The following is a 25,661-nucleotide window of genomic DNA, read 5'->3' as shown; positions in this document are numbered from 1 at the left end:
TCGAAGATTGTGCCGTTTAGATGACTTTAAGTCTCACATTTTTTTTGCTGATCTGGATGATGACTTAAATTGTCACTCTACCAGGTTAAGAAGATAAAATATTGCATTGAAATAAGAGTGAACTAGAGACAGAAATTATTTTCAGGGCAGTTAAAAAACTGAAGTTAAAGATCGGTTCAACCTCAGGGAATTGAAAGAAAAAAACGTGATCATGCTAAAAATGCTATGTTCAACCCCTTCATTACTCCACCGCTAGCGACTGAGAGAAGTCTATTTTCCCTAAAATGCTTTCAGTCTCTCCTTTCAGGAGGGAAATCTGTGCAAGACGGACTTGAAGGAAGCTGTGACTAACCAGCTTTTTATTAGGGACAGAATGCTGATTGAGTTGCAGGCATTATTTTAACTCAACTTGTCTTCCCAATACTATTGGGATTTAGAATTAGAATTGCTGTATTTTGCAATGGAGCACTGAGGAGAACAAAGACCAGCTACTGACATTCAACTAAAAGGGTCTTCCTGAGAGGAGAAGGGCCAGACTTGGCAGGCTGGCCTTTAGGCAGCAATTTCCAAGGACACACCAGAATGACAAAAGAGGTACACGCTTCCTGAAATCAGAGGCACTCGCCTGGACAGGCGTCCACGCCAATTCAAACCAACTTTCATGTTTTTGTGTGAGAAAAGGAAAACCTCTCACGTAAAGTTCTGTATTGCAGACTCGCCAAATGTTCTAGTTCCTTGCGGGGCTGATTTAACGGGATGTCAGTGATATGAGGATACTGGAAAATAAATTCCTGGAGAGCTATAAACAAACAGGTATTTGTGCCATTAGCTAGCCTGTGGAATTACACCAGGAGAGCTTCTTTTTGGGTCGTATCTCGGTTTAGAGAGCCAGCCACACACTGGCAGTTAAGGACTGAACCCCACGGCTTTCTGTCAACTCAGCACAGCCGGTTTCCAGGAACCTCCTTCTAACACCACTACTTTGAAAGTCAAATCATCACTTTCTCTTCTGAGTACATACCCTAACACTTGCCACATGTGCAGGAGAAATGTATAGAATGTTTACGGTAGCACTGTTAACCAACCATTGAGTATTGCTTTTCCAGAATAAAGGAAGTTGCGATTTTTTCTCCTTCTGTTCATGATCACTTCTCATTTCTTACTCTTGGGGAAGTCTCTAATGGAGGCCTGTAGGGCGGCTCGCCCATTTGGGGGAAGCATGACATCCCAGATGCTTGTCTTTTCCTTGGCCCCATCTGCTGGAAATAGTAACTCAGTCCTTTGCCTAAGCTGGTAGGAGAGAAGCTGTAGAAAATCAAATTAGCGGGAGAGAAACTATTAGTCTTCATTTTCTTGTTTCCAGCCTGCAAATACAGATTGTTAAATACGCCTGTTCCCCAGTCCTCACTAGGAAATCTTGAAGAATAGCAGGACAGGAAAAAAGCATGAGGATTATGAGAAAACACCACCACTAAAAAATAACACAAAGTCAGGATTGTTCCTTCTCATTCTGACTATCTCGTGTGTTTAGAGTTGGTTGAATTTGAAATTTTCTGTTAAATAATTTTATTCCCAGTTATATGTGGATGGATGCCACATATACGATCCCAAATGTATCTTATTTAAAATTTTCTTTTTGTTGGACTTGATGATAAAATAATCTCAATGGAGTAACCAGCATACGAAATCATTTCGCATTCAGTGGTGTCCCTGGGACTTGTTAAGTTTACTGATGTATCTGTCTAAGAAGACAAAGCTTTCTCTAAAAAGAATCTAATGGCAATCCCATGCACCCCTAACCTACTTGAGGAGTTTGATTTTCGGGCCAGAGTCATAGGATTACAGGGCAGGGTAGGCAAAGTGTTTCTGAAGTATAGCAAAGGCACCAAACGAGTCAGTTGGGTGTCCAGGAGGCACTAACATCAAATGCAGGTTTCTAACCATGAGAGTTGAGTTGTAGCCACAGAACCAGCCATTGGAGACCGAATCACAGACCTGACTTCTTTCAAAATCTCCGATGCTGGAAACATTTCCCTACATTTCAAAGCATTTTAAGTCTTTAAACCATTTAGGTTTTAAAATTCCATTTGCTTACCCTCTTCTAGCATCCATTCTGTCTCCAGGTTCTACCTGTTAGTTCACACTCTTCAGTACTGGGTCTTTCCTTTGTTATCCATTTTTCTTGTGTGGTTTCTAAGGATCCTGGCCTATTTGCCGCACCTTGAATACGACCACATAGTGCTGCCTCAGGGCCTTTGCATTTGCTCTGCCCTCTGCCTAGAGCAACCTTCCCCCAGATGTCCACAGACTTCCTTCCTTCTTAATAAGGAGGCTTTCTCTAAACACCCTTTTAAAGTGGCACCTCCCTCTCTCATTGCTTCCACACTCTATTCCCATTCTCCATGTCATCCAACATATAGTATATTTTACTGGATTGCTTTTCTGTCTAGATAGAATGTAAGTTCTAGAGGCCAAGGATTTTTGTCTGATTTGCTCACATTTTGTCCTCAGTGCCAAGAACAGTGATTGGCATGTTAGGTGTCCAGCAAAAATACTTACTGAATGAATCATAGCAGAATCTGTTGCAAACTGCAGCCCTAAATAGGAATAACTTGTATTTAATATAATTCTCATTCAGAAGGATCCTTACTGTCATAACATTTCTTTGCCATTCCTATTTTAGAGTCAGAGGAAAGAAACTTTAGGATTACCCCACACTCATTCAACGACAAACTTCTAGGTCGTTTAGTTGCAACTGAAATGTCATCAGGATTTGGGCAGTTAAATAAATGTGTGAAGCCCCCAATATAAGCCATTAGGAATGGTGATGTCTGTAATAAATAGGAGAGCTCATATACTACCCTACTTAAAGGCATTTAGATTTGAAAAAGAAATTTACAGCATAGCTCTGTCTTAAGAAAACCTGTCTTCCTGTAGTTTCAAAGGCCCCCTTTAGCTGTCAGTTTGTGGCCCACAGGACCGTGAAGAAATTTTCTAAGTCACATTATTTTTTCTCTATAAAGCTGTGTACTCAGGCTTGGGTATGTGCCCGACTCCATATCGGACAGGAATACTCAACTGATCACATCTAATTACATTTGCTTCCCAACTAAATTGTGTGTCACCTTCCCCTCTTGTGAGAGAGATGGCCCCTCCTGGGTCCTCAGCACCTGATTATTGCAAACCTAATTGATTTGCGACATTTCATTAATAAAGTTAACTAAAACTAATTATACATATTGAATAAAAGTTTCCTGTGAAATGAATTATTCTATTTAGCTTAAGGGTTCTTAATTGTTAGAATGAACTGCCGAGGAGGACTGCAGAATTACTTTCTCTAGGGATCCTTATATATATATGAAGTCAACCAATATGGATTGATGGATAGTTATACCATAGAAACTAAAAAAAGAAAAAAATAGATTAAACATGAAAGTTAAAGATATCAAAACATCCTCTTAAGAAGATAATCGCAAAATAGGTTACATAGATCTCTTTATTTTAAGATGTCAAATTAGGTCTGTTAACTTTGTCATATATCTTAAGGAAGCTAAGATAAACTTTTAAATTTATTGACATTTATTGTTTTATTCATAGTGTAAGTTTTCCTTTACTTAACTGGTGCATATTGTATTTCTCACTCTTTAATTCAGATGGTCTGTTTTGTCTACCTCCATCCAATCAAATCTAAATTTTAGCAGAAATCCAGGGACAGCCTACTACTCCCTCAAACCAAGCTGATGCACGGTGGGCCAATACTTCTCACACGGCCATTTCCAACGCTCCCTATTTGTTCAACTGTGTATAGATAAACATGCTCTATGCAAAACGAAGACTAGTACTCATTAATGGTTTAGAGTTGAATAAAATATGGCTGGCCCATCAGTGTTGTATATGTCATACAAGAAGCTGTTGTCCTCAATGACTCGAATTTGCATTGCTTTCACACTGCCAAAGCAGGCTGCATTCATTTCTTGCCTTGCACTGTTAAGGAAGACACTCAGTTGTTTTATCCTCCTGCTCCACAAACTGACTGCACTGGAGGGACCAGGAAGCAGCAAAACACCCATCTGGCGTTCTTCTTTGACCTGGGAGCATCCCTGAGGAGCCAAGGTTCAGGCTCTAGGTCAAGAGAGGGCCTTTACCCACAACCGGGTTTATCTCCAGCGCCTCCGCATGCTTTCCGCCGTGGCCCATGCTGAGGGCAGAAGTTATCCTGGCTTTGCGTGGATGAGAGGAGGAGGAAGACTGCTACTGATTGGATTTTGGACTTGTGGTCTGGCTTTGTTCCTGTTGTCCCAGGGCCCCCTGGGCGAGTCTAGCATTTCTTTAAAATCTGCAAAGGTGCCAAAGACCGAGTTTTAGATAACTGGTTGCCTTCTGCCAGGTCTGCAGTGTATTAAATAACTGGTTGCCTTCTGCCAGGTCTGCACTGTATTATTCGGTTTCTGAGATATCCTAGACCTTTCAGGAATTTAAAAAATGACTCCTCTTCGTCTAAATCTTCTTAAGAGGAATAGCTAACTAGCTTAAGGGACAGGATGACAACACTTCCGGTACTAGTCAAAAGTTCTTGCCAGCAAAACAGACCCTCTAAATTTAGAGACTAATTCTCTGAGCTCTTCTAAGCATAAAAATATTAATGGTAATCTAATTTAAATTAGAATCTCCTACATGGTCAATTATGTGCCCACCATATCTAGCTATATTATTCAAGCCTAGGAACAATGTTACTGTAGATAAACTGTGTGAATATTAGGTTATTTGGAGTAAACCTGCTATCTCTAAAGAAAGCTATATTTTTGTCTATTGAAAAAACACCCCACAAATGGCCAACCTTTACTGTGCCTTTTTTCCATTGGTTGGACTCTTGGATTCATATTCAATGATTCCAAACTGGTCCAAACTTCTATTATTTATGCTTTCCCTGAAAAATGACACTATTACATGTGTAAAGGGAATGTTGGCTGGAGATTTATATGCTTTCTCACAGCTAGTTACATAGCTATTTCAAATCCTCGATGCTTCGATGACTCAAAGACAAATTTGCTTTTAATTTTTTGCCTTGTGTAACACACAACCATTAGTCCAGGAACCAAATGTAATTGAACTACTAGGTATAAGATGATGAGGATTTTTAGGCTGCTTAATTTTAAAATGGCTTATGATGAGGATTTTTAGGCTGGTTAGTTTTAAAACTACAGATGAGATTCAGGCTCCAAGGAGTGGAATTTGTTTGCCCCTTTGTTGGGAAACATTTACATTTCTAAGGGAAACCTCTATCTGTGAAGATGCCTCCCTCTCTGTGCCAGGAAGAAGGGGGGATGGTCTTATCTCTAGAAGCTCTTAATCAATGCCAGAGGCAAGAACTTAAGTTGGTTACTGTCTGGCAACCTCATGTAACTGATCCCCACCCCCCCTCCACAAATCCTCCTTTGTCTTTAGCCGAGGATAAAATTCAAGCGGTGACTTCTGCCATTTACTCAATCCGGTTTGATTCTTATCTAAAAGTTGTGGGACCGCCAAATGGCCAGACCATACGGGCACTGATACCATTTTAACTTTTTTACATATTCTTTGTCTTGTAAAGAGATAACTCACATACCTATGCCTTAAATTTAGCCTTACTCTCCACCCAACTTTGCAGCGGCAGGCGCTCTGACTGCCCGTGGGTCCTGACCCCACGCACCAGCTCTGCCTGCCCATGGGTCCTGTCCCCATACCAGCGGGGGCAGCAGCAGCGGCTCTGCCTGCCCATGGGCCCTGTCCCCATGCCAGCGGGGGCAGCAGAAGCAGAGGCAGCAGCAGAAGCTCTGACTGCCCATGGGTCCTGTCCCCATGCTACACTATTCTCTAAATAAAAGAGCACTACTGCCAGATCTTAAGAGTCTAAGAAATCTTTCTTTTGACTCCTCGGCTCACCGACCCCGCATCATAAGAGACTGGAGAATAACTGAGACTGATGTTTTAATAATGACGTTTCATATTAGCGGAAAAGTGGTGAATGAGAACTTTAAGAATATACTATAACAGGGGATGACTATATTAGTTAAAAATTAAAGGGGATGGCCCTGTGGCCGAGTGGTTAAGTTTGCGTGCTCCACTTCGGGGGCCCAGGGTTTCACCGGTTTGGATCCTGGGGGCGGACATGGCACCACTCATCAGGCCACGCTGAGGCAGCGTCCCACATGCCGCAGCCAGAAGGACCTACAATTAGAATATACAACTACATACTGGGGGGATTTGGGGAGAAGAAGAAAAAGAAGAAGAAAAGAAGATTGGCAACAGATGTTAGCTCAGGTACCAATCTTTAAAAAAAAAATTAAAAATAAACATCCATGATACATACAATTTTGGAAATAAAAGTAGAGACTTCTAATATTTTCTTTTTAAAGATTTTATTATTTTTTTCCTTTTTCTCCCCAAAGCCCCCAGTACATAGTTGTATATTCTTTGTTGTGGTTCCTTCTAGTTGTGGAATGTGGGACACTGCCTCAGCGTGGTTTGATGAGCAGTGCCATGTCCGCGCCCAGGATTCGAACCAACGAAACACTGGGCCGCCTGCAGCGGAGCGTGTGAACTTAACCATTCAGCCATGGGGCCAGCCCCGAGACTTCTAATATTTTGTACATTTCCATAAAAAAAGAGAAAAAAGAATTAAACAGTCTAATATTTTGCTTAGCTCTCCAATTGCTTAAAAAAAATCAGCTTTAGTTAAGTCAATACAATTGAGACATATCTATAGCTGTAGAAAAAATAAAATATTATTGAACATAAACAGTCAAGAAAAAATATTGGTCTTTAAAAATGATCCTACATCTTTTCTAGTTTTGCTTATCTGGAGATGTCAGTGATGCAGACAAAAAAGCCAACAGCCATATATCAGCTCCATATAACTGTGTGTACCTCTTTTCACAATTTTTAAGAAAACAAGAACCTCTAAATTTAGAAGAGTACATAGAATACTTATTTCCATATATTTTAATATGCAAATAAATAGGAAAAAGGAAAAGGGGCCTGTGAGAGTTATACACAAGATGAATTCCAATGTTCTTAGTTGTAGGTTAAGAAATACTTTATAATTTCCACATAAGTTTAAAAGAATATAAACTTTCTTACCAAGTGGCAATGGAAGTCCAATGCATTATTAATAATTTGTTTATAGCAGTACTGTCCAGTAGGACTCTCTCTGATGACAGAAGCTCTATATCCGTGCTGTCCAATACACTAACCACACGTGTCTATTGAGCACTTGAAATATGGGCAGTATAACTGAGGAACTGAATTTTTGATTTCCTTTAATTGTAACTAATTTATATCTAAATTTAAATAACCACATGTGGCAAATAGCCACTATCTTGGACAGTGCAGGTCTATAGATTTTAAGCCACCGAATACGGTCTTTCTTCTTTTAAATGTCCTAATTGGGTTTTCCTCATTTGTCATAAGTAGATTTCAACCTAAATTCTTTTGGTCCTACAAAAACAAGCTCTGAACTGCTGTTTACACATTACTGGTTTAAATCAATGAGAGGTCAGAGTTCTGTCACTGTAAGTTGGTAAAAGGTACATTACAAAGTTCGAGGGTCCTTCTGAAAAAGTTTTTCTCTTTCACTATAGTGCCCACAGGCTGAAATGGGGTCTTGGAGAGTATTTTACAGGAAACCAAAGGCAAAGGCACCGGTTGTGGCAGAATTGGTATAGCATCAGTTCTTTAACAACAAAAAAAAATAACTTCTTAGAATTAAGCATGTTTTGCTTATTCATTTGAAACAAAAGTTTGACAAAGTTTAAAGTTTTACAGAATGTTTTCTTCAGTGTTTTGTTATTTGTAAGCAAAATGTCATAGTTATTTCGAAAGTTTTGCTACAAATGTGTGAGTGTTGGTCAGAAACCGAGGGCTTCGAAAATGCCCCGGGATTCCGTCCTGCTCCTTCTGCGGGGAGGTGGACGGGGTATCGCGGACAAAGAGCTCCTTCTGCTCGGTCCTCTTAGGATGTAAAATAAAATTTCCTGTCTTAGAGTCTTCCTAACTAGGACATTTGTATTAATGCATTTTTTCCAGAGCTGAATTTTTGCTAGAAACACGCACAGCCCAGCTTCCTAAGCTTACCTACACCGCCAAAAAACCCAAAAAAGAACCCTAAATATTTCCAGCCGCCGAACTACAGTTTTGTCCCAAAGATTAGAGCAGACCTGGTTTCCTCCCAGCACCGTGCAGCGCCGTCCAGCCAGTGTTTCCCACCTGATCAAGCAAAGCATAAAGTCGACTCTAACGTTTGTCCCCTCGTCCACCACCCATCCCATCTCTCTTCCGCTTTGACAAAATGCAATCACAACTTATGCAGAAGAGGACAAGCTACTCTTTTCATTCTCCCCGGAGGGACTAGGGAGTGTCTTCCCGTCAACTGGGGAAACTGAAGGCTTGTTCTTTGAGCTGACTTTTTGTCAGGAAAAAAAAATCTTGTGAGCTGGGTAAATCCAGGAGGTTTTTAAGAAAAAAATATCCTACAAGCCAATGTGACGGGAGTTGGACCGACAGAGCTGTCCCCATGCCCTTTCAGCCTCTGAGAGTAATGCCTGTGTAAACTCCACAGCACTCACATCTCCCAGGGGCTGCACTCCACGTGGACTGAAGGGTTCCTCTGGCTCCAGTTTCATATGCCCTGTTTCCCTGTATCTTCTTGGAGTACGGGAGATGTTGGTAAGAATGACACTCCGAGACATTTGGGTTTGCAGAGGTGAGCAGGTCAAGTGTCAAGGTTTACGGTCCTTAGACACGTGCTCTGGAAGTAAGTGCTGGGGCATCACAGAGCCCAGTCCGTCCCCTACTTGGTGGCTGACGAGAAAGCACAATCATTTCCCTCTCGCCTCTCCAAAGCCCTCCATACACAGAGAGCCGCTCAGAACAATCACCCACGGCCACGCGGCCACGAGGAGATCCTTGATGCCAAAAGTTTGCAAAGCTCTCACGTGATTTATCATCAATGCGTGAATGTCGTGGTAATTGTGACACTGTTTATATTTAAACTCATGTACATATATATGTTCCTCAGCTGCATATTGGAAGGGATGGGGCAAGACTGGAATTTCGTTCTTTTCTGTTTCCTCTGTTTCTATCACCAGACAATAGTGTGTGTGGCTTCCTGTGCTACCTCCACTGTCGACACATTAGAGGAAACTACTGGCAGATGCAGTGCTGCAGGTGTGAGACATTTACCTGGATGCAGACCCTCTGGGATGGCTTCAGTGACTTAGTCGGATAGACACCCAGCTATTTTAGACCAATTTATCATGCATCAAATCTGGAAAGGAGAAAAGATTAATGTGATTCACTGAATATGGTCAGATTTTTATTTTTTAATCTACAGAGTAAGCATTAACACTACATCTTAGAATGTTTTTGCAGGGAATGAAACCATGTGGTCCACAGCAAGGACGTATTTTCCCTTACCCAGGGTTATGCTGTGCTGAGCGGCTCTCTGGCATGGGGTCTCACCCCTTCCTGCTTGTAGTCAACACCTTCCCCCATAGCCTCGCAGACACATGAGAGACGGAGAAAAAGAAGGTCTGGGGGTAAAATAGTGCATTTTTATTCTAAGACACTTCTGTAGATATAACTACCAAATATAAGAAATATCAGATTAGATCTTTGTGAATCTGCAAACTTTGATAAATGATTCTTTTTAATATAGAGCTGATACAGTGTTATTACAGTATAATTAAAATATTGTTTTAAAAGATCTTTCTCTGTTTTTATATCTCATAGAAATAATAATACATGCATGTGGTATAAAGGGCAAGTTATGGACGAGTAGAAAATAAAAGTACACGTCTCCAAGCCCCTCTAATTGTCTCTGGATCCACTCCCAAGAGATGCTTCCTACTCACAGTTTATGGATCTTCCCAGGACTTTAAACAATGTATACATGTACATACAGATGTGGACATCCATGTTTTTTCATTTTACTCTTCATACTATTTTCCTCTTTGCTTTCTTTCTTTCTTTTTAACTTAATGATATGGCTAGCAGAACTTTCTACATCAGTATACATAAACGTAACTCATTCCTGTTCATGACCATACAGTATTCTAGTCATTGCACTGATAAATGATAATTTATTTATTAACCAGCCCACTGTTAATGGGCCTTAAAGATTTTTTTTGTTTCCCTTTCTGATTGCTTAAAAAAAATGCCTCATTGATCATATATATATATATACATTTCTGTACTTATATGAATATCAGTAGAATAAGTTTCAAACATAGTTATTGAAGCAAATTGTTTGTACACTCTAAGTTTCTGAAAGGTACTTACAAAATGTCCTCTATAAGGTTACACCAATTATGACTCCAAAAATCTGACTTTTTTCAAATCTTAAATTTTTTTCTAAGTATGATATGTGGAAAGTATATATCTGTTTTGATTTTCATTTTTTTGGTTATGAATGAGGTTGAGCTTTTCTGTTTTCTTATTTTATGGAGTTAATCTTCTACTAGTTTGCCTTCTACCAGTGGCCTTTGCTCATTTTTCAATTGGGTTGTTCACTGTTTCTTATGTTAAAGAGCTAACGTTATGTTAAGGGAACTGACCTTTACACATAACGTGTTGCAAATAGCTTGCTGAGTTCCTGTTTATCTTTAGACTTTATGGTGCTTTTAGCATATAATCATTTTAATTTCTTATGTAGCCAGGTTCATCAATATTTTTCATTATAGATTTGAAGTTTTTTAAGTAAGAAATTTTTTAAAGCTGAAGAGTTAATCAAGAAGATTGTGTACAGGTTACTTTTTTTTTTTTTAACAACATACGTCAACTTACTAAAGCATTGTTGCACAGGAGAATTTTGGCATTAGAAGGATCTATTTTCACCTCTATTTCTTGGTGGCTTTGCTGATACAGCAAAAGAAGTTTCTCATAACATGATTCTCTTATGAAAATACCACTACTGTCTGAATTCTGGGGACTCTTGTAGGCTCTAGTGAACCTCAGGAAAAAAAAAATTAGAGACGGGGTCAGATTTGCTAGTATTGTTCTCCAGAGAGTTAACACTAGTTGTCTAGGATCTGAAATCTAGCGTGGGTTACAAGGAAAGTGAGAAATTCCAAGACAAACAAAAAGTAAGAAGTATGAAAGTAAGGTTCATTATAGGAAATTTTGAAAGCACATTGAAAAAAAAAAGGGAAAGAAAAAAGTCACCTTTGATCTTAGCCTTGATCTTAATAATCCTCAAAAGCTTTTAAGATTTGTTATATAGTTTCCATCTTCTTTCTTATCTGTTCCACAAATATGTAGGCACTTAAAAAATATATCAATGATTTTACTCACAAATCAGTTTTAATATAACTAAATTATTCTCATTAGAACACCAAAGACCCAAGTAAGAACTTAATGGCACCCTGACAAGAATCTGTCAAAACACACATACACACATACACACTGGGTCACACTCATGGTTTATGTTTTATACATTGCTTTATTCACTTATGATTACCTTTCCTTGCCATTAAATGTTACTAAATATATATTTATATAAATATATAATGACTATATAATATTGCATCATTTGGCTTAACCTAATGGGAATTTAAAAGAATAGGAATAGATTTGTGTTTCTCTCAAAAATCCATTCTCTTAACCTAGTAGATCAAACGCCAGAACACATTCAAGAAATCATTACGTAGGAATCATATCAGCTTCTCCTCCATTCCTGATAAAGTGGCAGCAATTAGCTGTGTGAAGGTTAAGAGCTGGGAGACATCAGGGTACAATGTGTTTTATGTGAAGTGACATCATTTGAACGGAAGGAGAGTTAGATTATTAAAGCTGGGTTAATGGAACATTCTTGTTCTAGGGGCATACCACATGGATTCAGAAGTACGTAAAATGCATTTGAATTGGATAACAAGAAGAGTTTGAGTCAAAAAGTGAAGAAAACTATATGTGATGTATAAAGTTTACTAGAAGAAATGCTGTGAGATATTTTTCAATTTATTTAGAGAAATACCTGGTGCAGATTATATTCAGCCACAGTCACAAATACTTGGGCTTAGTGAGACCAGCAGGACTCTGAAGGGTCATAAGAGATCGTTGGTGTTTCATAATTTCTTAGCACTAAGAAAGAAACTCTGCCTGCTATGTGTAGATGTCTCCTGGGTACCAATTCCCTTCCGAACCCTGACTACTTGGCATTATGGCTGCCCCAACCTGTAACTTACCAGTTAGATGATATACTGTTAGTGCTGCCTGTATATCTAAAGGTCTAGATCCAAGTAGCTGGTGAAATTCTGTCTCCCAAGAATGTCCCTTTATTACTGAGAAAATCGTGGCTGCTCCAGTCCTATTGACACACCTCTCCCCTCTCAAATATTGTCACAAGGAACCCAGACTCACCTTAGCCTTTCGAGCAAGATCAATGGGTCCCTGTCAAAACAAGAGACATTTGGCAGGATCCAACTGACAACTGTCAGAGAATCTACATGCACGGGGAGAAATCGTGCAGGGGCGGAATCACTTGGGGACTCAATGGCTTAAAATAAGTCACCACTTGCTTGCAGACTGACTGTTAATAACCATATTCAACTACAGTTTTGTAAGCCATTGCTTGTAGATAAACAAGTGTTTATATTGAAAGCTGAAAGAGTGAGATATAATTCGAGTTGGAATGCTGAACAGTTTCTGTATGTAGGGAATGACTTATTCAACAGAGGACTTTTTTTTTCATAGTATCAGAACACCAAAAGGTAAAAACAGTATATTTAAATTAAGTTATGGGAAAAAAATAGAGATATCAAACTCTAAGTTTTAAATAATGAGCTGTCATAGTTTTAGTATTTATTTCCCAAGTAAAGAAAAGGAATTTCTAGAATTCTTCATGATTGTACTTAAAGGTAAGATGACAGGGAATTATTATTGCTAAAATGGAATAGATCTTGTTTTTTTTCTATGAGGGAAACAGAACTTGATTTCACATTATTACTTGAAATAAATTCTCAAACAATTAGTCAGCCTTAAAAAGCAGGCAGCCTAGTGCAGAGCAGAGAGTGGGGTGGCCGCTCAGAGCACAGGAGTCAGAATTCCTGGGTTTAAATCTTGACGCCACCAGTTAGCACATTGGGGTAAGCTACTTATCGCACTATTGCTCAGTATTCCAACCTATAAAGTGAGGCTAAAGCAGTGACTATTTTATAGAGATGTTATGAGGATTAAATAAAACATAGTATTTAAAGGGTGAACATGGTGTGCGTGGCACATTATATGTGCTGCTAGCTTTATTTAAAATGTTAGTTTATTAAAAAGCCAAGAAAACAACCTCCAGGTCATCATTCTGAACAAGGCATAGGTCCTGTGCACTTGGGCTTCTCTAACTTTAATCTCGTTAAAAGGCAGATTCTTATCCTGTGGGTCTGGGTCGGGTCTGAGCTTCTGCAATTTTGCCAGCTCCCAGGTGATGTCCAGGCTGCTGGTCTGCGGACCTTGACACCTGCGGTAATTGTGGTGGCTCCTCTTTGAAATACGGTGGTTCTCAGTAGAGGAAGTTGGGAGGGGGCAGAAGGGAAAGTGGAGACAGCCGTGAGATGCACAGTGCTCCCCGGGTGACCGTACCACGCTTGCCTTACTTGTCCCCTAACACCTTCAGAACCACTGATTAGATATTTCAACATTTTACCCTTTTTCATTTCTACTTTTCTTCTTCTTTCCTCTACTTTTCCCTTGCCATTTTAGCTCCGGACTAAAACAATTGTATTAATACTTAGTTCCTCAATTAGTAAGACTAATGCATCAATTTTAAATCATTTTATTGTAATAGGATAACACTTACACGAGATTAAAAAATGGTTTCTCTCTAACATTTCTCTTCTAAATTATAGGGATCTGGAGATGTATTTAACATTTTCCATAGCTTTAGCCAAAAACAAACAAACAACAAACAGGCAAGCAAGTGAGCTGTGGAGCATTTAGTGACAGAAGGTGAGGATGAACTGGATGTGGTGCATACCATCAAAGGAATTATAATCCCATGGGGAGGGGAGAGTTGTGGTGGTTATTATGGAAGTGGCTGGAGTCAAACAATGTGATCACAGTAGACATCTAACTGGTCTGAACGGTAGGACAAAGGAGGGTTGTTTTTAAATGGCTTCCCACCCCAGTGGCACTGAGATGATGAGAGAGACCCATATGTATATATGTACCAGATTGACCAACATCTCTCTAGGGCAAAGACCATTTTTGTATTGAGTATGTCCTCAGGGCCTGATATCACTCAAATCCATAGTATTTCCTCTGTATCTTCTACTATTGTTGACACATTTCATAGACATGAGTCCTCATTTTCCAAGGTAGATAAGAAGAGCTTTGATTGATATAAAATGGGAAATATCTAAAGAAAACTTAGAGTGAATTAGCAATCATAAACTCTCTTTAAGAGTGCACAACCCATATCTGTATTCTCCAATAGTTTTAGTCTGAAGTTAACCATTCAAAGTACTTAAATCTATTGATATAAATAAGATTTTAACATCATTTGGAGAAGAACACAGCAGCTTATAAGCATATAAAATAAACAAGAAATCACATAAAAGTTGACCCAAACTGAATGATTATTAATTCTATGATTTAAAATTTTAAGGACATCTAGAATTGGGATTTGAAATATGAAGGCACAGCGAGATTGTGAAAAACAAAGCATACCCATTTCTCACCCACTTTCCGAACTTGTACATGTTGGAAAAGTAATGAAACGTGAGACTAGCAACACAATTTAAAGTATTCTTGGGTATAGGAAGGAAACTCTAAGTATAACTGGCAGATTCTAGACATTATTTCTACCTAAGACATTTAGACGATGGACCTATTTGGGAACCAAACAAACCAAACCAAACCGAACTCTTCTAAGTTGAAGTATAAGAATAATTTAAAATAAAAGAGTCTTACAGCATTTACAGTATATAGTCAATACTCTGTTAGTATGTAAAATATTTTGAAAGACAATTTTGGTTTTCATATTCAAGGGAATTTTTTCCCCTGTGACCATCTGCTACAAAGAGAAAGAATCAAAATAAGATGGCAAAACTTTTAATATTAATGCAACCACAGCTAATAGCAAGATTCACTTGCCGTTTCTATGACTGTTCTAAATATATACTTTGTTTTCTACTTCCAATGGTCAAATTGATACATCTGGCAAATTTATAGCTCTTCAGATTTTTTTTTTTTTGCTATGATTGAAATATATTCTAGAACTTTAATAGGATAAGGGCACTCACTTGCCACATCAGTTGAATATTACCTTAAATCCCTATAGATACTCCTGGGTTTAAGATGGCTTTATATATTAAACCACTGAAAAGGTGATTTTTGGTAGAAAAACTTCATATCATGAATAAAATAGAAAATTAAAGTCATAGCTACATTTAGGCAGAAAGGAAGAAAATTTACTTTTGCTCATGGGGGTTTTAGTATACTGTTTTAATAAGCACCTGTGTGAAAAGGAACTCAAACCATGTAATCCAATGACTCTAGGCGATTTTGAAAGAGAAACCTTAGAACTACTTTGAAGAAAAATAAGACCACTTTCCAACAGTGATGAGTTTAAAAGCTGATTTGTCCAGTTTGCCAGATAACGTGGGAGGAAAGCATTCCCACCCCGGCCTTGGATCCTCTGTCATATTTTATTGCTCTGGCTCCATCTTTGTTTATTGCCACAGTGTGTCTTCAAGACAGCATTTTAATCTTCACAACACTTGGGTTTACTTCGCACTTCTAAATAAAGTTCTTAACTTGCTCACCTACTGAGGAGACTCTCTGGCATTGCCCAGTCCTGACTGAGGGGAAAAATCTAGGTAAAGCAGTGAGCGTGGGGAGAGGCCCGGGAGCCGGCACTAGGCAGCCGAGATGTGTCAGTGTGACAGGACTCAATCTTGGTCCCTCGAACAAATTCGAAAGCAAAACACAGCATCAGACAGCTGCTTGAAAAGGACACTGCGACAGCACAGATAAAACTATAGGAGACACACATTAAACACTTAAACCATGAGTTTCAAACTCCTTGTTAGCTAAGTATTTTACCTGGGTTTGGGGTAAGTAGCAGATTAAATTTTCTTTCATTATTTTCCCTCTAGCGTAGGGCAAATAATTAGTCATAGTCATCAAAACAACAATAATAAGCAGCAGCAGCAAAAAACCAAAAAATTATATACACACAAATCTTACCTCAAACTACAAAAAAACTCAAAAAGTAAGAAACCTGAACGATCCACAATTTTGCCCTTTTTTGCACACTGAACCAGGGCTGGAGAGAGACAGGAAAGGTCTAAGCTCAGAGCTCTTGAGGTGTGGAGCATTGCTCGAAGCAACAGACACTGAAAGACACTTTCTGCATCTCAGAGAAGATGAGTCTTCCCTGGCATCAGTGGCGGAAACCACTTTTCTTCTGAGTTGGATGATGGAGCAGTTGATTCAGTTTAAAGCAAAGAAGAGCCGAACCAGAAATCAAGGCCTCATCATGGGCACAAGGAACAAAGAAGTCAGGACAAAAAGCGGGGGACAGAGTATGCAACAGCCTTGACATGGATAATCAGGATAATCAGGAAACTAGCCAAAGTTGAGACCTGGCAACTCGGGGCCACTCCCTGAGCCTTCAGCCAGGTTATCAGAACTGCCAGCCATGACGTGGGGCATGGACACTAGGAGCCAGCATGGGCAAACCTAGTGCTTTCCCAGAGCAGATAATTTACCAGGAGAGGTATTTAGACAGTTTTGAGGACCCCAAACATGGACTAAAAGGGGAATTACTTTAAACTTTTATTTTTCAAACAATAACTGGAAACAAAAGGAACTGAATTTTATCACCGGAGGGAAACTTGAGGTTCAGAGTTCTGAAATGACTCTCCTAATAACGCCCGCTAGTTACGTGGGCGTCTCCCTTCCCAGCCCCCTGCTGGGAAGCAGGGTGGAATCCATCACAGCCCGGGGAGACGTTACCCACGCCCGGCCTTTGCAGTCGGGGAAACACTCCAGCAGGCAAGGGAAGCAGGCTGGTTCTTTACTAGAGGAGACTTCTAAGGGGGATACAACTGATGCTAAAGGGAATAAACGCCTGGGGACCCAGGTCCCTCAGGTGGTAAGTGCCATGTTGGGGATGAGACATCTTCAGGAAGAGATACAAGTTTCTCAACAAAGTTATAAAACAGAACAGCAGCGCCAGATTTCTTACCTCTCTCACTTAAACTTTCTCTTCCCGGAATGACGGTAGAAATAGACCAAGTCCCAAATGCGAGCCCAGAGGAAAGAGGCCACCTAGACTTTCACCCAGAAGAGAGGGCTCCTGAGGGCCGCTGATGGGGTTTTGGGCCATTAGCAAGCGAGGATTAGGTAAGGAAGCCTCCGACAGGTTCAAGAGCCAGGTCTCCAGTAGCTACCCAAAGACAACGGGCAGGAGACGCTTTGGGGAAGACGCTGAGGTCTTCCGGAGACCTCAGCGGGCTGGCACTGTGGAGACAGTAGGCTGGACGTTTAAGAGAACTGGAGAATGGGGGCTAGATAGAGCGGTGGAGGGAGTGAGCCAGCAAGAGCTTTTCCTACAATCCTGCCTCAGCTACAATGTGCACTGGCCAAGGCTGTGGGGTTTAGGGTGTGGAGACGCCCGCTTCTCCCCTCCCCAAGTTGATGAATCAAAGGCAGCAGAGAACACCTGAAGGTGGGAGCGTCTGCCCCACGCAGGGGCGGCGTCCGCTGCCGAGGATCCACCGATGTGGTTTCCAGGGAGTGGAGAGGGGGACATGAGCTGGGGCATCGCCTGGGAAGCAGAGCGGGAGGTTGGGGAAATTTTTAACTTCACCTTAGAGATAGCGCAACTTTTAAACGGACGCCCGGCAGAGTCATACCGGCTTCCCACTCAAGTCACGGTGAAAAGACAAGAGTTAGCTAAAAGCCTCGGGAAGAAAGTTTACTCGGTTGCATCCCATTTCTGCAAATTTCCTGCTTGAACTCGAAAGAGTCTTGTCAAACTAGAATTGAAATTTCCGGGGCACGCGGCAAACGAGCTCAAATTTTTCCCTCCCAAGCCAGACGCCCCTTACCTGATTTGGGGAAGGGCGGCCAGCTCCGGGTGCGCGGCGACCGGAACTGTGCTGGCTCTCTGCTCGTCCCGGGCGCCTCCAGCCCAGCACCCGAGTTAGGACACCCAGACAGGAAACCGACCCGCCCGCGCCGACTCCCCCGCGCGCGGGGCGCTGCGCCCACGTCGGGCCCCGAGCTGGCCGCGCTCGTGCGGGCCTTCGGTGCGCAGCCTCGGCGGCCGGCTGTGCGCCCTCACTCCCGCGGGCCGCTTGCGCTGCGCCCCATCGATCGCCGCCCCGGCCCGGCCAAGCTGCTTGCTGCGCGCGCGCCCAGGCGCTCTGTGGCCCACTGCCTGGGTCCCTGGCTGACAGGCGCTGGAATCGTTCGCAACGAAGCGGCTCCAAATTTATAGCGAGGGGCGTTGCTGCTCCCTGGGTTCCAGGGGCGAGGCTCTGTTTTGCATTCCCTCCTCCTCCGCCCCGCCCCGGGAGACCCTCTCGGCCCAACCCCTCCCTCTCCAGATGCTGACGGAAGCAGGATGATGCCACAATCCGCCCCAGTGTCGCCCATCCGACCTGCGCGCACCTGGTTCGTAACTCCGCATCGAGGAGGGGTCTCGAAATGGAGGACAGCTGGGGTGACAGGAGAAGCTGTTCACGCGGAGATGAATGTTCCCTACTTTTTTTTTTAAACTTGGAAAACTTTTTAAGGACGAATTGGGGAACTTTTTTCTCTTTCCTATGAGTTAACTCAAACTTTGACAATACTGTCGTGGATCATAGATCCCATAGATTAATTTCAGGGTTACAGAGAGAAAGGGTGGATACGCATTTCCTCCTATTGGACATGCTATCAGAGTTGTATTCTTTTAAGATATAAAAATAGAAAAAGTTAAAAAACTAAATATGGCCAAGTGTTTAAGAAAGAATTAAATTCTTCAGAAATTCTTCCCCCCAAAAAAGGAGGAGGGATCACTTCCCAGCTCTTGCTGTGAAGCCGGTATTGCCCTGAGACCAAAACCAGATAAGACATCAGAAGAAAAGAAAACTCAAAGAAATATTTCTTATGAATATGGATAAAAATCCTCAACAAAATATTAGCAAATCAAATCCAGTAACATATAAAAAGGATATTACACCATAACCAAGTGAGATTTATCGCGGGAATGCAAGATTCGTTTACTGAAAATCATCTGATGTCAAACAGCATGCCAATAGAATAAAGGATACAACCACAGGATCTTCTTAATAAATCGGAAAGTCATTTGACAAAATGCAACCCCCTCTCATGATAAAAACACTCAACGAACTAGGAATAGAAAGAAACTTCCCCAAATCGTGAATCGCGTCTGTGAAAAGCTCACTAACATCATACTTAAAGGTGAAAGACAGTGTTTTTGCAGCTAAGATCAGGAGCAAGACAAGGACGTCAGCTCTCTCCATTTCTAGCATTCTAACATTGTGCTGGAAGTTCTAGCCAGGGCAATGGATAAGAAAAAGAAATAAAAGGCATCCAGATTAGAAAGAAAGTAAAACTATTTCTGTGTACAGATGACATGACTGTGTATTTAGAAAATCCTAAGGAATCAATTGAGAAACTATTAGAGCTAATAAGCGAGTTCAGCGAGGTTTCAGGATATAAGATCGATATACAAAATCAGTTTTATTTCTATATCCTAGGAATGAAGAATAAAAAAATGAAATTAAGAAAAAATTGCATTTACCGTAGAGCAAAAGAATAAAGTACTTAAGAATAAATTTAACAAAAAGAGTGTAAAACTTGTGCTCTGAAAACCAGGGAACAATGTTGAAAGAAATTAAATTAGACCTAAACAAATGGAACAACATTCCATGTTTGTGGGTTGGAAGACTTAATATTGTTAAAATGGCAATAATCTCCAACTAATATACAGATTGAACACGATCCCTATCAAAATCTCAGCAAGCTGTTGTGGAAGAAATTAACAAGGTGATCCTAAAATTCACATGGAAGTGCAAGGGACCCAGAATAGCCAAAACAATCCCAGAAAAGAAGAACAAAGTTGGGAGACTCTCACTTCCCAATTTCAAAATGTACTACAAAACTATAATAACCAAGACAGTGGGTTACTAGCATTAAGATAGATAAATAGCTCAGTGGAATAGAATTGAGTCTAGAAATTCAATCAGCACATATGGTCAATTGATTTTTGACAAGGGTGCCAAGACAATTCAATGGGGAATGAATAATCTTTTCAACAAATGATACTGGAACAACTGGATATCCACGTGCAAAAGAATGAAGTTGGATCCCTTATAATACCATACACAAAAATTAACTCAAAATGGACCATAGATCTAAATGTAAGAGGTAAAATTAGAAAACATAGGAGTAAATCTTTGTGACCTTGGGTTATGCAAAATCTTCTTAGATAAGACACCAAAAGCTTAAGCAACACAAGGAAAATAGATAAATTGGATTTCACCGGTATTAAAAACATCTGTGCTTCAAAGGAGGACATCAAGAAAGTTAAAGACAACCCACAGAATTGCAGAAAATATTTGTAAATCATTCATCTGGTAAGGATATATCCAGGACATATAAAGAACTTTTCCCAACTGATAATAAAAGCACAAATAACCCAATTAAAAAATGGGCAGAGGATCTCAATAGACGTTTCTCCAGAGAAGATGGACAAATGGCCAGTAAGCACATGAAAATACACTCAACATCATTAGTCATCGGGGGAATGCAAATCGAAACCACAGCGAGCTATCACTTCATACCTGTAGGACAGCTATAATCAAAGAATCAGGTGTTAGCAAATGTTGGTGAGGATGTGGAGACACTGGAGCCCTCAGGCATCATTGGTGGGAATGCAAAATGGTGTTGCCACTTTGGAAAACACTTTTGCAGTTCCTCAAAATGTTAAGCATAGAGTTACCTTATGGTAACATATTTTTTGAATTCTCACAAAATTAAAAATACCAGCTTTACCACAATGTGATTAAGGATGTAATAAGCTTAGGTTTCTGCAGGAGGACTTGGTGGGAATGCAAGGTGGAGGCAGGCGTGGTCCTGGAGCCCTGGATGTGCTAACCCGGGTCCTGGAGCCCTGGATGTGCTAACCCGGGAGGGAGGCGCATGCCCTTCCCCACTCAATTGTCCCTCTGGGGCAGGGTGCTGCCTCATTTCTCTAGATGTGCAGGGTGCTTGGCATGTGGCAAGAATCCCCACAAACCACTGATATAAGACTGACTTTGACTCCATACAAGCCATGTGTCTTGGAAGAAATGTTTAAGATGGATCTTGAAGGACGGATAGGATTTTTGAACTGGGGACCTAGGAAACAGCGTGTGTAAAAGTATTTTGGCAAAATATTATCATTTGTGTGGGAAAGAGGGTTGCTGGAATTTTCTAGAGTATATGAGTAATAATAAGAGCTATCATTTATTGGATTCTTACCATAAATCAGACATCTAGTAAGCCCTTCATATCTATTAATCTAATTAATTATCACAGAAAACTCATATATAAACAGGTACATTATTATTCCCATTTTACAGATGGGGAAGCTGAGGTACAGAAATTAAACGAGTTGCCCAAGGTTACACAATTCGTAGGGGGCAGAGCCACGATTCTAGCTTGTGTGGCATCAGAGCTCACACATTTGCTCTGCTAAGAGAGAGTAGTGGTAGAAGGATAGGGCTGGCGTGATTGTGGAGTTCAGAAATGAGTAGAGGGGTTTGCATTTAATTTGGTTGTTGAGGAATGACTGAGGCTTTTGAGGAGGGGCGTGATGTGTAGGATGGATCAGAGCATGGAGATGCTAGAAGCAAGGATAACAGTGGACCAGACGAGAAGTAACAAGGATCTACACTACGTAGTATTAGGACTAGAACAATGCCAAGACAGGATAGAGACAACTTATGGAGATAACTGGGGGAGGTGGGTCGGGAAGGAGATGCATTGAGCTGGTCGTGAGAGGCAGCTGGTTTATTTATTTAAGGACCTTTCACAGATGTCCCACTGGCAATTATAATTGGGAGAGAGATGACCTCCTTTGAAGGGCTTTATTTATTCATTTTTTCTTGGAATGCTTGTTATTAGCTCAAATTACTGGAAAAGATATTAATGGTTTTGGGGGCTTTTAAAGATTTGTCTTTATCTTTGAAACTAGGGTTGCCAGGAATTAGATCTAAAAGTTGAGCTGTAGGGGAGAGCACAGCAGCATGGGAGAGATCAAAGGAGACAGTGCAGGGTGCAGAAATGAGCCTTGCAAGAAGTTTGGTGGTGAAGAGAGAGAGCCATGGAATCCAACAGAGACCTTGGCCTATATTTAAAATTTAGGAAACCATAGGCAGAGATGGGAGAACAAGAGACAGGGAGAAAGAGAATGGGCAGACAGGAGAGGGGAGGTGTTGGGACTAACACTACAGTCGGAGAGTTACCCCAATGGGGCACGGGGTGGAGCCTTTGCAGATAGTGCTGTGGGCGAAAGACGAAGAGCAAAGGTATAGCGATTGTCAGCCACTTTTTCTAGGGCTCCAGGGACTTTTCTTGCCTTTTCGCATTGATTTTCAAGCCTTATCATGTCCTGTTTTAAATAGACAACACTTTCTTGGATGTGTTATTCCCCCTTCCTACCATGCTTGCCAGCAATCAAGAACTCACACTAGCAATATTTCTTTTTATTTATGTAACACCTTCTTGTGTATATCGTTTTCAGTTCTCTCTCCTAGGTTATTTATTTAGCAAATGTTTCTTGCGCTTTTTGTATTTGGTGCTATCCTAAGGGATGGGGAACAGAGATCAAAGTCACTGGCATTTTCTCCTCTCACAGGAGGGGGTCGAGGGAGGCAGCCATGTTTGCAGGTGGTTCTGTTGCAGCCTGGAAATGCTGGCGTGGTCCCCACATGATTATGGGACCAGAGGGAAGGCTCAGAACAGCCAACCCTCCCGGATAGTGTAAAGCTTGTCCTAGGCATTAATTTACTTGTTTGCTTGGTTTTGAAGTTGGACATTTTGTGACTTGTCTCATAGCATCACAGATATTTGGAACCATTTATCACAAGACCTTTGTAGAAAAGCCAGAAGTGGGTGACAACCAAATTCCAGAGTCTATGAGTGAAATTGGGAAATGCTCCTATGATTATTTTTAAGACTCTTTATATTTTAAAATTTCTTTAGTGCTATAAATCATTGACCATAGTCATGCCTGTACTAAATTCCAACTTGGTTTTAGAAATGATCATAGTTTTGAGGACTGGAAGTTTCTCAGAGGGTCAGCTGTTTAGGGTGAAACCTCTTAAAAGGGTGGGATTTACTCTTAGGGGTATTATATCATCAGAAACAAGCAGATGAGAAGGACAAGTTTCCAAGAAATTGATGGCATCATTATTATTATGATAAATCAGCTGAGTAATGATATGGTTTGAACACTTCAATTTCTACTACAGTATCACATTGATCCTATGCAAAAGAGTGTGCCTTAGGCTTATGACTAGAGACAGAGATTCGAATACCAGTTTTACTTCTATGTGTACATATACATGCATTTGCATAGAGAAAAATTGGATGCATAGGTGAGTCACTAAATGCAGAAGTGATTGTTTCTGAATGTCGTGACTATGGTTATTTTTAAATTATACTTTCTTTTTACGTTTGTGTATATTTATCCATATTTTATATACCAGTTATATCACTATAAAATAATTAGCAGAATGAACAAGAAGGCAGGGAACTTTGCACAGGGCCTTTTTGGAGAGCAAGGAACATCTATCTGTGTGGACAGTTTTTGCTGACTCTAAACTTGAAGGCCCAATGGCTTCAACCAGGTGAATGTACCCACACCCATACTTTAGGGCGTTCCTATGGTGTAGAGGATGCAATTGGCTCGCCCACATTTTGTAGCAGTTCAGTATCTGGTATTTACATGAGAAAGGGTGTTATAAAAATATGTAAATATTCACCAAGTTCAGGTTTGTTTCTAAGTGGAGGTCTATCCTAGCGACCGCAGGCATGCTGAGAGAATAGAACCAGCTTTTGAGATGGATACTCTGGCAGACATTCACCTAGCCTGCTACTGTGTGTACTTCAGTTTATTGTCTCAGAGAGAACGCTGGGTTAGACTGATCGCTGATGCATAGTCTTATCCTACACGGACTTCCAAATGAAATCATTGCGTAGCTAGCGGAGACCGTAAATTGAAATTCATGCAAATGGTTTCTTACATTACTCAAAATGAAAACAAGAGCATTTTCTATATTTCTCTTATTCTAAAATTTTTCTCAAAGAATATCATTAAGGTTTACAAACTTTAAATTTTCACGTCAAGCTTCATTTTGATTCCAATATTTCTCCTGCTTTAAAAATTTTCAGTCATATTCCTAGATTGTGTCAGACATGCCCTTCACATCTCTTTGGCTTGTTATTTCCATTTTTGCCCGTGCCGATCCATTTTTAGGCTACCTTCCAACCTCTGCTGCTTGATAACTGCCTATCCTCAAAGACTCACATCAAATGCCGGTTTTTAATTTTCCTGCTCACATCTGCCAGAAGTTATCACTTTCTCCTTTGAACTTTATGTACTGTTTTGAAAATATAAAGTAGCATGATTTTATGGGAGGAGATGTGAACTAGGAGTTCAGAGACCTGGAGTCCATTTCCGTTCTCTAAAGAGGTCTCGGTGGAGGCTGACCAAGCCAGCTGACTTCTAGATCTTTCCTTGAAGTAAGGATTTTCCAATATCCTGTTTACCAGTTCTGTTAACTTGGGTATGTTATTTAACCTCCTATGCCTTACTTTACTCAAAAGTAAAATGTGGTCCAACAGCACCTAATTCAATGCTAATGAGGATCGAATGAATTAATACACGTAAAACAAAAGAATAGTGCCTGGTTCATAGTTAGCGTTCAACAAATGTTACCTTTTTTTTCTTAATTAATCCCAATAATTCTAAACATGTGTGTTGTCCAAATATTCAAATACAGTCACTATTCTAAGAACTCCTTTTGATAAGCTAGGGATGCATCTTACTCAATGTACTTTACCAAAATTGATATCCCCACTGCTTGAAGTAGTTTCACAGGAATATAGAGCAAGAGAGAAATATGACAACAAAACAGCGTTGTTGAATGTTCTTGACTGGGGCGGGGTTAGACAGCCTCATTAAATGTAACTGAGTTTTACAATGTTATGTGCTATGGTGAGGGGCTATGTCTCAGGTGGTTTATTTCAATTGTCTGTAGAGTATACTGTCATGTATATTCTATACTATGTACTGTCATGTATGTAGACTGAGTAAACAACTGCTTTACCCCTCTTATTTTCTACCTTTTACAAATGTAACCTTTTTTTAAAAAAACAGTTATAAACTTCACAGGTCATTAATCAGACAGGATTTCTACGATTCCTTATCACCTTCAATTATAAGTTGGAAAATGAACATTTGCAAGGTTCTATAACTTGCCAGAGCGCAAGGGTGTTATCCAATAAGCTGGTGAATGTGAGATGATTTGTAGAGGCTTGGAAGAAGCTAAAAAGTAGAATATATTATTCTAAGTTATATTTTACTTTAGCTCTGAGTTAAATATTTAAAATCAAATGTTCATGAGGAAAGA

At 40.4% G+C, this 25,661-nt stretch overlaps 1 protein-coding gene across 6 annotated transcripts in view; it reads right to left on the bottom strand.

Moving 5' to 3' along the window:
• AGTR1 (angiotensin II receptor type 1) overlaps positions 1–18,442 on the bottom strand; it is a 43,991-nt gene extending 25,549 nt beyond the window's left edge. Inside the window, exons 1-3 of one of the 6 annotated variants that reach the window (XM_014838535.3) lie at positions 18,081–18,200; positions 9,454–9,569; positions 9,220–9,304 (exon numbers count right to left, since the gene is read on the bottom strand). The gene's annotated coding sequence lies outside the window, so the exon portion shown is untranslated. Of the gene's footprint in view, positions 1–3,479; positions 4,337–6,418; positions 6,617–9,219; positions 9,305–9,453; positions 9,570–18,080 lie in introns of those variants that run through there. The other 5 variants (XR_006517510.2, XR_006517509.2, XR_011496660.1 and 2 more) reach the window with 5 other exon arrangements.
• Positions 18,443–25,661: the final 7,219 nt, after the last annotated feature.

This window comes from Equus asinus, chromosome 21 (genome assembly GCF_041296235.1).
Source record: "Equus asinus isolate D_3611 breed Donkey chromosome 21, EquAss-T2T_v2, whole genome shotgun sequence".
NCBI classification, from domain to species: Eukaryota; Metazoa; Chordata; class Mammalia; order Perissodactyla; family Equidae; genus Equus; species Equus asinus.
The sequence above is the reverse complement of the archived record's forward strand: the minus strand, read 5'-3'. Positions and strand labels throughout refer to the sequence as shown.